General features: G+C 35.8%; 1 pseudogene; it reads left to right on the top strand.

Annotated features, from left to right (window-relative positions):
- Positions 1-6,790: 6,790 nt before the first annotated feature.
- Positions 6,791-6,938, top strand: LOC130027033 (uncharacterized; annotated as a pseudogene).
- The last annotated feature ends 6,581 nt before the right edge of the window (positions 6,939-13,519 follow it).

Raw genomic sequence — 13,519 nt, 5'->3', positions numbered from 1 at the left:
TTTTTTAATTTTAAATATTTTGCTGAATCACTATGGGAAACACAATTACAAAGTCGTTCATTATTTTGTTATAGTCACACAATGTTCCATAACCCGTTCCTTCACTAGTGTCCATAGAGGCATGCTGGTGCTGGGATAGGTGGTGGGAGAGAAATTGGGGAAAGTGATGGTGGGAAACGTATACTGTATTGTTTAAGAATATCCTGTTAAAGAAGTTGATTTCATTGGCACAGATAGTCTGCTTTTCTACCTAATATTTTTTTCATGTAACAGTATTTCAAAAAAGTTTCCTTTACTTCCTGATTTGCAAAAGTGCCTCATCTGTAAAATTAGCATATCCAATCTCCTTTGAAGTGTAAGAACTTAACAGCACTAGCCAAAAGAGGTAAATATTTTTCTGACCATTGCAATCATACATATCTAGGTCCTCCTGTCTTACAGCAATTCTGTGATCACTATACTTTATTTGTTTCTTTTGTCTGTTTGTGATCCATAGCCAGCAGTACTCAGGGCTTATTGCTGTTTTCAGAGAAATGATAAGGGGGAACCGTAAGATTTCAGGATACTTAACATAGGTCTGCCAAGCAATTGTTTCACAGATCCTTTAACTATCTTTCCCCTCGCATTGTGTTTTCTAATTAAAAAAAACAATAATAATACGCCAAAGAGAGAGTGATTTCTGAGCACAGAAGTAGAAGCCCTGACACTGACAAGTGTGGTGTCCAAAGTAAAATAATTATTTTAGGTCTAATTTTTAACCAATGTTTGGCTTACAGAAAAATAAGCAAAGGCTAAAAGAATTCCTCTATGTCCACAGTTTATGTAAAAAAGCCACTCTCTATGTAATTCTTTTGAAGAGAGGTGTATTATAACAGATATCTACCATTTTTTTTGTAACACAGGCAGATTTATTGGCATAAAAATCAGCTGAGTCATAAAATAAGACAACTGAAAAACGTATTCAATTGTCTAGGTACATAATAATATTTTCATATACTTTTAAAAAAAATCCATCCTCTCTTCTAAACTTTAGGCAATTGTTTCTATATTATTGTTTTATTTTTTCCAGGTTATTTTCTTCTTTTAATAATACAGAAGTTTGCTTTTCCATTTTGGTTTCTTTCACTTACAATATGTGATTATGTTGGTTCCATGTATTTTCATGACTTAAGAGCTCTATTTTGTTTTGCTTTGTTCTGTCATTGTGTTTAGTTTCGGTCATACTTGCTGGTACTCAGAACTTACTCCTGGCCCTATGGTTCAGAATCACTCCTGTTAGTGCTGAGGGACCTTATGTACTATTGGGGTGGCCATCATCCAAGGCATGAGTACTAACTCTTGAACTACCTTCCAGCTGATTTGGTTTATTATGGATAATATTCAATTGTCTAGCTATAACATAATATTTCTATATATTTTTGGAGAGGCTTTTGATTACTGTTTCTATTTCGATACTCTTGATGGATCTATTTTGGTTTTCTGTTTTATTTTATTTATTTATTTCTATTTTATCCTTAGTAGTCTTGCAATGTTGTTATATTATTTAACATTGTAATGCTATTTTGAATAATTTAACCATCATTTCTTGATTTTTTCAATTGATTAAGCATTTTTTCATAATTTACACACAATATTTTGTACTTTTGTAGTATCTGTGGTAACCGCTTTTATTTCCTTTTTTTCCCTTGGGAGTTTGACAAAAGTTTTATCTTATTAATAATTAAAAAAAACCAGCTTTTAACTTTATGAATCTTATGGAATACCTTTTTATTACTATTTCTGCTTAATTTTAATGATCAACTTCAATCTACTAGTGTTTAATTTGATTTAGCTTCATTCTTCAGGTATGATACTAGTTAGAGCATTAATTTTGATTCCTTTGTTTCTATATTGATCATTAAGTATCCCTTTACTCATCAATTTGCTCGAGCAGACACCAGTAACATCTCCATTCATCCCTGTCGCGTGCTAGTGTAGCCCAGTGATGTCTGCTTCTTCTAGGAAGACAAAGAGCCTCAAACCGACCATTCAGGGTCTTGACAAAGAAGTCAGCCAGCATTTGTGCTGCTTGGCTTATGTTTGGTGTTACTACAATTATGTCATCAGCAAAGCGGAGGTGGTGTAGTTGTGGAACGTTTATCTTCACTCCGATTCCTCCCCATCCCAGTCGTCACATGACGTTCTTGAGGGTGGTACTGAAGAGAAATAGTATCACCCTGCCTAACCCGTCTCTTGACATGGATGATCACGTCTTTGTAGAATGGTGAGATCCTGGTAGTAAATCCATAATACAGCTCCTTATGTATTGAGTTTGAATGCCCTGTTTGGCTAGGGTTTGGATGACTGCTTCTGTCTCAACAGAACCAAAGGCCTTCTTGAAATCAACGAATGTTAGACAGAGAGGCCTCTTGAACTCCCGAGAAACCTCAATGAGCTTGGATATCGTGTGCATATAGTCAACTGTGTTGAATCCTTTGTGAAACCTGGCTTGCTCGCATGGCTGTCCTTCATCTAGTTTTCTAAATTAGGACTGTAATTTTTACAAATTCTCTTCTAGTATTGCTTTTTTGCATCTCATAGATTAGGATAAATTGTTTTAATTTTTCTTCATATTCAGTATCTTTTATTTCATTTTTAATTCCCTCATTAACCTAATAGTTTTTCATCTTCATATTTTAACTTCTTCACTATTTTTGTTTATTCATTTGTTTTTAGGCCATATCTGGTGACGTTCAGGGCTTACTCCTTGCTCTATACTCAAGCTTCAGTCCATGAAAGCCCTGCGGGATCATAGCAGGTTCCTTAGATTCAAACCATATTGACCCTGTGCAAGGCAAGTGCTCTCCCTACTGTGCTATTCAAGTCCCTGCTCTACATTGTTCTCCGTTTTTTTTCTTTCAGTTAGTTGATTTCTCATCTTATACCATCATAATCTGAGATAATACTTAATATGACTTCAGTTCTCACCAATTTATTTAAATTTTATGTGCCTCAATGTATCTTTTATACTTTTTAAAATTGATTGCAAATCTTATCTTTATTTTTTATTAATGAAACACCGTAAGGTACAGCTGTAGACTTACAAACTTTCGTGCTTGGGTTTACTTATACAGTGATTGAGTGCCCATCCCTACACCAGTGCCCATTGTCCACTATCAATGATCACAGTAGCCCTCCCACCCCCACCCAATCCCGCCCACCTCGTCCACAATTTCTGGCAGGGCATTACCTTTTGCTCTCTCTTTCCGTTAGAGTTTTGTGGTTTGCAATAGAGGTATTGAGTGGCAACCGTGTTCAGTCTATAATCTTCTTTCAGCAGGTATCTCACATACTGAGCAAATCCTCCAAACATCCTTTATTGGTGTTCCCTTCTCTTTCTAAGCTACCTTTCTCCTAGCATGTGCTTCTGGCTTCCAAGCCATGGAGCAGACCCCCTGGTACTTATCTCAACTATTCTGGGGTGTTCGACTCCCATTCTGTTCCTTTATATTCCCCAGATGTATGCACTCTTTCTATGTCTGTCCCTCTCTTTCTGGCTCATTTCATTTAGCATGATTCTTTACATATAGAACCACTTGTATGTAAATTTAATGACTACATCGTTTCTAATAGCCGTATAGTATTCCATTGTCTAGATATACCAAAGTGTGTTTTTTTTTTTAACCAGTCATCTGTTCTCGGGCACTAGAGTTTTTCCAAATTTTGGCTACTGTGAACAGTGTAACAATGAACATACAAGTGCAGATGTCATTTCGAGTGTACTTTTTGCCTCTCTGGGATATATTCCCAGGAGTGGTATTCCCTGGTCGAATGGGAGCGCAATATGTAATTTTTTGAGAATCCTCCATACTATTTTCAAAAAGGGCTAAACCAGTCGGCATTCCCACCAGCAGTAAAGGAGGGTCCCTTCCTCACCACATTCATGCCAACACCAGTTGCTTTTGTTCTTTTGGATGTGGGCCAGTCTCTGTGGTGTGAAATGATATCTCATTGTTATTCTAATCTGCATCTCCATGATGATTAATGATGTAGAGCATTTTCTCATGTGCCTTTTAGCCATTCAGATTTCTTCTTTGAGAAAGTTTCTGTTCATTTCATCACCCCATTTTTTTATTGGGTTGGATGATTTCTTCTTGTGGAGTTCAACCAGTGCTTTATATCTCCTTGATATCAACTCCTTATTGGATACGTGTTAGGTGAATATCCTTTCCCATTCATTCTAGACTGTATTTCTATTTTGGTCACTGTTTATTTTGAGCTGCAGAAGATTCTTAGTTTAAAATAGTCTGATTTGTCTGTCTCTGTTTTCACTTTCTTGGCCAGTGGCGTGGCATCTTTGAAGATACCATTAGCTTCAATATCATGGAGGGTTTTGTCAACCTTGTTTTCAATGTACGTTGTGGATCCCAGTCTGATGTTGAGGTCTTTAATCCATTTTGATTTTACTTTTGTACACAGTGTTAGGTAGAGATCTGAGCCCATTTTTTTCGTGTAGCTGTCCAGTTTTGCAGCAAATTTGTTAAAGAGACTTTCCTTGCTCAACTTCACATTTCTTCCTCCCTCATCAAGGATTAGCTGGTCATATATTTGGAGGGGTGTCAGTAAATTCAACCCTGTTTCATTGGTCTGCGGCTCCCGGCTCTGCCTTTGTTCCAGTACCATATTGTTTTAATTATTACTGCTTTGTAGTAGAGTTTGAGGTTGGGTACATTGATTCATCCCATTTTCTTTTTCTCAAGAATTGCTATTCATGGGGGCTTATTCTTCCATATTAATTTCAGGAGTGTTTTCTCCATGTCTTTGAAGAATGTCATGGGTATCCTTACAGGATTCGCATTTTATTTGTACAATGGTTTGGGGGTATTGCAATTTTGACAATGTTAATTCTCCCCATCCATGAGCAGTGGATATCTTTCCATTTCCTCGTGGCCTCTTTTAGTTTCTGAAATAGCATTTTGTAGTTTTCTTTGTACAGGTCTCTTACATCCTTAGTTAAACTGATTCCTAGGTACTTGATTTCCTGAGGAACGATTGTGAACGGGATTGTTTTTCCATGTTACTTTCTTCTCTCGCATTATGTACATATAGAAAATCCATGGACTTTTGGGTATTGATTTTATAGCCTGCAACTTTATTGTTTGTAGGATTTTCTTGGTAGAGGTTTTAGGGTTCTCTACATATAGTATTATAGTATCTGCGAATAGTGAGAGCTTCCTTTCCTACCTGAATGCCCTTAACATCTTTTTCTTGCCTAACTGTTATTGCAAGTACTTCCAATACTGTTTTGAACAGCAGTGGAGAGAGTGGGCATCCATCATTGTCTCATTCCTGATCTTAGAGGGAAGGCTCTCAGTTTTTCCCCATTGAAGATGAAGCAAGCCTGCTTGCTATAGGCTTGTGGTAGATAGCTTTAACTATATTGAGGTAAGTTACTTCTATACCAATTTTGGCGAGAGTTTTCATCAAAAATGGGTTCTGGATCTTGTCAAAAGCTTTCTCTGCATCTATTCATATGATCATTGGTTTTTACCTTTTCTTTTGTTGATATGATGGATTATATCAATTGATTTCCGAATGTTAAACTATTCTTGCATCCCTGGGATGAATCCCACTTGGTTATGGTGTATGATATTTTTGATGAGTTTTTAATTCTATTTTCAGTATTGTATCTTTTTTCCTAGAGAATCTTCCATGCCATTGTAATGATTTTTTTTGTTGTTGTTTCTCTTCTTTTTTTTTTTTTGTTAAACTTCAGGATACTTTGATATCTACTTTAATATCTAGGAAGCCTATCTCATTGACTTTGTCATTAAAGGTCATTTTATGCTTGGCAATTTTTCTGTCCATCACTGTAAACATTTCTCTAAAACTCCCTATTATTTTTTTTAATATCAACATCTCTTTTTTTTACTGTACCTGTTTTTATATTTCAGTACATCTATGTTTGTGGATATAGTTTCTTTGACTTCTTGCACTGATTTCTCGTCATTGTATTAATAATCATCTTTGGGTTTTGAGGTTAGTTAGAACCACTATGACATATATATGTGTATATATATGTGTGTGTGTGTATGCACATACAGTCAGTCACCTGTGCTGATTATTAAGTTACATGCATTCAATGTTTCAACATTAAATGATACAAGTTTTTTTAAAAAAATACCTTATGACCTCTTATAAGAGTAACATTTATGGTCTTTCCTTTTAGATTATTAATGGTCTGGCTATATGACAGTGGCACAAAAAGACAATATTATGCACTTTAGGTTTAAGGTGATTTATATGATCTAGGTTTGTGTAATTAACACTCTGTGATAATCAAACAACAATAAGATTTTCTGAAGATTTATTTTTCAGAACAATATCCTCATCATTAATAACACATGGTTTTAATACTGTAAATTTTTGAGTAACTTACATGAAAAAGAAGTTCAAATAGGAATCACTTAAACACTTAACTTCCCATTAATCGTCGATTTGCTCGAGCGGGCGCCAGTAACGTCTCCATTTGTCCCTGTCGCGTGCTAGTGTAGCCCAATGGCATCTGTTCGCTCCGGGAACATGAAGGGCCTCAAACCGATCGTTCATGATCTTGACAAAGAAGTCTGACCATCTGGTAGGTGGGCGGCCACGCAGTCTTTTGACATCCCGTGAAATCCAGTCGGTGACAGCTCTAGTCCAGCTGTCATCTTTAAATCTCATTACGTGACCAGCCCATCTGACTTTAGACACCTTGGCAAATTGTTCCGAGGAACAATTCTTCTCCAGTGTCGAAAACGGCATGATGAGATTCGCTTCTCGGCCTTTTGGCTAAGATCAAGTGTAGTATCAAATAGGAAAGCAGTCAAAATATATTAGCTTACTTAATACATAGTATTATAGGTAGAAAATTCTAGAATATATCCATCTAATCATATTCTCACACATAATGAAACTCTGAAAACTAATCAATTCATTAAAGTTGCAGTATAAGAAATCAACAACGAGTCAAGTTTTTCCCTAACAATAACTCATATGAAAAAGAAATTAAATAAATGATCTATAGGTAAGAGCCTCAAAATAAAGCCTTAGATTTTAAACAACAAATTGTACTTACTAAAATTGAGGTGGATGAGTAAAAGGCAATGGTCTTCTGGATAGTGATGGGTTGATGGTAGATATAGTAAGGTGACATTTTATCTTTAAAAGTACTGTAGCACTGTCCTCCCATTGTTCATCTATTTGCTTGAGCGGGCACTAATAACATGTCCATTGTGAGACTTGTTGTTACTGTTTTTAGCATATTAAATACATCATGGGGAACTTGCCAGGCTCTGCTGTGTGGGCAGGATACTCTTGGTAGCTTGCCAGGTTCTCCAAGAGGGACAGAGGAATCAAACCCGGGTCGGTCGTGTGCAAGGCAAATGCCGTAACCTCTGGGCTATCACTCCAGCCCTTAAATGATATAAATGTTTTTATTTTAACCGTCAAGAGTCATTTCAAATTAATATAAAAAGCATACTAGGTATAATAAGCAATGGGATTCTTTAAACAGGGTAAACTTTAATATGTGGGAATGTGGCATCAAATGGAATGGTGAAAATACTTGTTTGCAATATAATAGAAAAACATGAAGAAAGATGCTTGCCCTATTTGACATTAACTGAGAAAGTACACAATAACAATTGTGCACTGCTTTTTATATATTTTCAAATGGCTGTGAAAGAATTGAACATACTAATTTGGGGACAAACGATACATTTATTTAGTGGAAAAATATGAAATAATATTCAAGTGATGGGAATTGCCTGTGTTCTTGGGGCCAATGTTGCAATATAAGCTGCACATTAGAGGTTTAACTTTCACATAGGAGTCAAATAATTCATTCCGTATATAATGCATGCTGAAAATACTAATTTCTCTCTATTTTATATAGATAAGAATATTAAACTGTCAAAATATCCAATTAAACTTTAAAAATCTTCCCAACTAGCATCTAAAACTTAAAAGGGATAGAGATATTTCTTGCATAAGGCTGGTCCAGGCTTAAATCCTAGACACCCCATATGGTTCCCTGGGTACTGCCCCATTCTTAACACCCTGGCAAGAGGAAAATTTGACTGAAAATCTAAAATAAAAAAATATTTACATCTAGATCTCATAATTAAATATTTTCAGGAAACATCTCAGATATTCCTTACCTGTTTTCAAAATAAAAATTGTTGCTAATTGTTAGAGAGTAGTTTACAAAGTCAAGATAATATTATAGACTGTTTTAATACCATGGAGAAAAATTCCGTGTTTAATATAAGATACTTTTTTTAATTGAGTCAACATTAGATGCACAGTTTCAAAGCTGTTCATGGTTGGGTTTCAGTTATACAATGTACCAACACCCATCCGTCCACCAGTGTACATTTCTCACCACCAATGTCCCCAGGTTCCGTCCCATCACCACGACTCACCCCCAGCCTGCCTCTATGGGAAACTATCTCTCTCTCTCTCTCTCTCTCTCTCTCTCTCTCTCTCTCTTTCTCTGCCCCTGTCTCTGTTTCTCTGTCTCTTCTTTTGGGCATTATAGTTTGCAATACAGATACTTAGAGGTTATCATGCTTTTTCCTTTACATACTTTAAGTGTCCAGTTCTTGTCCAGAATGATGATTTCCAACCATCATTTCCATAGCTGTTCCTTCTCTATCCCAACTGCCTTTTCCCCTATGGCAGACTTACAAAAGTTAACCCAATCCTCAGGGTCCATTTTTCTACTGTCATTGGGTATTAATCTCATACTACGTTTGTTTTTTAAATGTCTCACAAATGTACAATCATTTTATGAATGTCCATCTCCTGACTCATTTTACTCAGCATATTTCTCTACATGACTAGCCATTTATAAAAGAATTTTAGGATGGCACTTTTCTTCTAACAGCTTCATGGTGTTCTATTGCCTAGATGTACATAGTTTCTTTATACAATTGTCTGTTCTTAGGTACTTACGTTATTTCTAGATTATGGCTATTGTGAAAAGTGCTGCAACAAACATGATGGAAATGTAAATGGCATTTCTGCTGCGTATTTTTGTGACACCTGAGTATAAATCCAGATGTGGTATTCCTGGGTCATATGAAGCTCAGTTTCTAGTTTTTTGAGGGATTCCCATATTGTTTTCCAAAAAAACTGGACCAGTCAGCATTCCCATGAACAATAAGAATCCCTTTATCTCTGTATCTGCACCAATACTGTTTGTTCTTGTTCTTTGTGATGTGTACCGCTCCCTTTGGTGTGAGATGATATCTCACTGTTGTTTTGATTGGCATCTACTTGATGATTAGTGATGTAGAGGCCCTCCCGTTTATCATCAATTTGATCGAGTGAGCCCAGTAACGTCTCCATTGGAGACTTTGTTGTTACTGTGTCTGGCATATCGAATACTCTCGGTAGCTTGCCGGGCTCTCCGAGAGGGGCAGAGGAATCGAACTCGGGTCGGCCATGTTGGCTGCGTGCAAGGCAGACGCCCTACCTGCTGTGCTATCGATGTATTTAACATATTTTCCATGTGCCTTTTGACTATCTGTATTTCTTTCTTGAAGAAACTTTTATTTTATTTACTTTATTTTATTTTTATAAAGTTGTTCATAATAATTCTTTACATTTAATATTCAAACATCAATCCCACCACCATTGAACCTTTCCACCACCATATACCAAATATTTTCCCCCAAATCCCAAACCATGGCCCCAAAGCCGAACTGGAATAATTAATTTTCTATTGTTTGTTACGAATAATCTTCTAATGTGGTCCAATAAAGTTTCCTTAGGAAACATGTGTGAATATTGTTGTAATTCACCCTGGAGACATTAAGCCCTTGTATAAGAAATTATTAACATGTTTGTTAAAGTTTGAACCTTGTGTGCATATATATATACATATATATATATACATACATATATATATATATAAGCCTTGTGTGCATACACACACACACATACCATGAGATTGGTTGCCTTCTACTTTAAACCCCATCAAATGTGGTGGGCTACTCCTGAACTCTTGGCACATCAGTGGTGGAGACTATTGTATATTGCATGGCCGTGCATGTTCCAGGAATTCTAAAATTTGAAATATAAATTATAAAATTTAAAATACAGCAGATTCACTCATGGATGAGGCTCATGTAAGCCTGTGGAGTGGGGCCATAAACATGGAGACAATTGATTTCTGGAGCGTTTTGGTTGCTGGGGCTCTGTTGGGGTGGAAGGGAACTCACCCATCCCCTCTAAGACACCCTGGTACAGGGACTGGAAGCATCACTGTCGCATGTCATTCTATGTTTCTCTCTCCTGAGAGCTTTATTTCTGAGTCTCTGGGTCTTGGTCTTTAATGGGATTATACAGTGTCAGGGGCAGTTTATGGGGTTGACTGCAAAGGTACCAGTTAAGAAGGAAGATGTGGGGAGGTCGCCCATTATCAGTTCAAGAAATCTTGGAGATTTCAGTCATAAGTCCTGCATATCTGGGTTTTTCTGCAGATTCACTGATGGATGAGGCTCGTCCATGCCTGTGGATATTGGTCATGAGTTCTGAAGGCTTTCAGCTACCAGACTTGTGGAGGGAAATTTTCCCACCCCTCTCCAAGTTAACCCAGATAGACCTCATGGCATGGCATGGGATCTGGAAGCTGCCGAGATTATTCAGTCCACATGTCATAGACTGGCAAGCTCCTTATGGTGCAGTCAATATGCCAAAAATAGTAACAACAGCAACAACAAGTCTCACAATGGAGATGTTACTGGTGCCCGCATGAGCAACTCTATGAACAACGAGAGGACAGTGCTACAGTGGTATTAGAATAAACACAGACCTCTATATCAGTGGAATAGAGTTGAATACCCTGAGACAGCCCCTGAAATATATGGCCACTTAATCTTTGATAAAGGAGGAAAAAATGTGAATTTGAGCAAGGAAAGCCTCTTCAGTAAGTGGTGCTAGCAAAAATAGACACGTACATACAAAGAAACAAGCTCACATCTCTCTCTAATGCCACACACAAAAGTCCAATCAAAATGAAATAAAGAACTCAATAACAGACCTGAATACATAAGGTACATGGAAAAAAACATAGGCAAAACCCTCTGTGACATAGTAATTAAAGGTATCTTTAAAGATGAAACACAACTTACCAAGGAAGTGGAAGCAAAGATAAGCAAATGGAAGTACATTAAACTAAGAAGCTTTTAAAAGAAATGGTGACTAAGGTATAGCCCACAAATGGGAAAAATTATTTACCCAATAGCCACTTGATAAGTGATTAATGTCCAAGATATATAAGGCATGGGTAGAAATTTACTAGTATATAAAGTTCTTAATGACTATAGAGATTCACTAAATATGCTTTATTGAACATGCTTATAAACTTGCATGTACAATACAACGTATTTCTTGAGATCTAAACATTAAGATGGTTGTATACATATCTATATGTAGAGTAAATATCCGACTCATACTTCCATGTGTTTCATAAATATTTTAGTCAGTAATTACTGACACAAATAATGTAGCTTAAATTGCTATTTATTTATATTTTAACTAAAATTTTAAAAAATGAAATTTAAATTGTGTACAAGTACTCAATTTGTTTACTTGAAGTCACTAAAATATCTTGATGCAATTTGAAAGAGATAAAAATATTTCTTCTAAGTGTTGAACATGAGAAATTTTCTCAGTGATCATAGCTGGAAAGCCTCTGCGATGAATTTATAACTTTTTTACTGGTAGTTTAATATAAATCTAAAAACAGCACAATGGGGCACAAAAACCACTGTATAAAGCAAGTAAATAATTCAATTAAACAATCTTTTATAATGCACAGAAGAAAGAGTAATGAATCTAAGTTGTTAAAATTTGTATGAAGCTTGTTTTCTCACGTTTATTTTTTTTGTTATTTAATGAACTTTTACTTATGGTATCTGACCACAATAATCTAATTGCTATATGTTTAATAAGTGTGATTACGGTTTGGAAATCTTAGAAATGTATAGGGGTTGATTGATGATAACAATTCAAAATAATAATTTCATATTCAAATATTTTTGAAAGAAATTATTTCGTATTATTTCTCAATGAAACAGTTTGCCACACAAGCCTTTTTATTACAATTGAGCTTTCAAGAACTGTGATGTATGAGAGAGTTCTGAATGACATAAATCATGAATAATTTATTTATTTTGATATTAACCTTTAAAAATTTCAGAATAGACCAAAATAATGTTCTAAGAACTACCATTTGTCACTTTGTAACTAAAAGAAAATTTTATCTAATCCCTCTTCACAATACCATGTTTTGATGAATATATGAGCAGTATTTTCTTAAATATCTGAATTAGATTTATCATTATAGTGTTACCAAAGGCTACAAACTTGAAATAGTTATTCTTATTCAATACTTTATGATCAGTTATACTATATCATCATTGAAAATGTATTTATTTTAAATGGTTTTAGAAAATGTTTTAGTATATGTACATGTTGTAGAAAATGATCTTTACAAAAGAGGATGGTGAATTTCTTTTTTTTAATGATGAATTTCTTAAACCTTGTTTTGGTAACTTACATATTTGAGAGTTGAATTTTATATATGAAAATGTGACACTGATATTGTATTGCAGAGGAATATTCCTAATATTTCTGATTACAAAGAACTGGAGAATATCTATAATAAGACCTTTTTTTCACTATGGATCACACCAGGTGTTGTGCAGGGGTTACGTCTGACTCTGCATGTAGGTATTACTCCTGACTGTGCTTGTGGGGCTGTTGGATAACATTGGGTTATCCTTCCTCCTCCTCCAGGGAGTTTAACTACTCCCACAACAGTGTCCCTGTGGCACACCAATTCCACCAAGTGCTAATAATCCTATATTTCTTTTCTCTTTCCTTTATGTCATTTGCATGGTTTAATGAGCAATGTCCTTTTTCTGTGTAGACACAGGAATACTGCTCATGCTATGCTTTGTAACATGGGAATTAATTGACTCCAAAATAATATTTACTCCTCGGCATCCATATTTACTTGTCTTAAGTCTCAGTTGCCCTTAGTTCCTAGCACTCCAAAAGCAGAATCCCGATGAGGGAATGGATGGACCCAGGGTAAGTTGTGAGCTACCCCAGCATCAAAATGGGCCAGGTCAAGTGTCATAATACTTAACTACAAGTCAAGAGCACGGTCATGGAAAAATTCTGTTATGACTCAAAAATAAGTAACTGAATAAGGGCCCTGCTAGGGTTAGGGAAGACTAAACTGGCCTGAGAACTGTGGTCTGAAATATATAGCAAGATGTCCCCAGGAAGAGCCAAACTTTAAACTTAATATATGTCTTACTGTGTTTATACAAAATGACTAGAAATATTATAAGAAGTAAATTTACTATGATTGTTTTAATGGATCAATAGCTGAGGAAAGAAGAAAGCAATATAGCCTGGATGGAATCCCACCCTTGAGCAGATCTACTAGTAATCTGAAATGCTGAACACTCAGATGAGA

Source organism: Sorex fumeus, unplaced genomic scaffold, assembly GCF_029834395.1.
Source record: "Sorex fumeus unplaced genomic scaffold, SorFum_2.1 ptg000035l, whole genome shotgun sequence".
NCBI classification, from domain to species: Eukaryota; Metazoa; Chordata; class Mammalia; order Eulipotyphla; family Soricidae; genus Sorex; species Sorex fumeus.
This window is presented reverse-complemented; position numbering and strand designations above follow the sequence as displayed.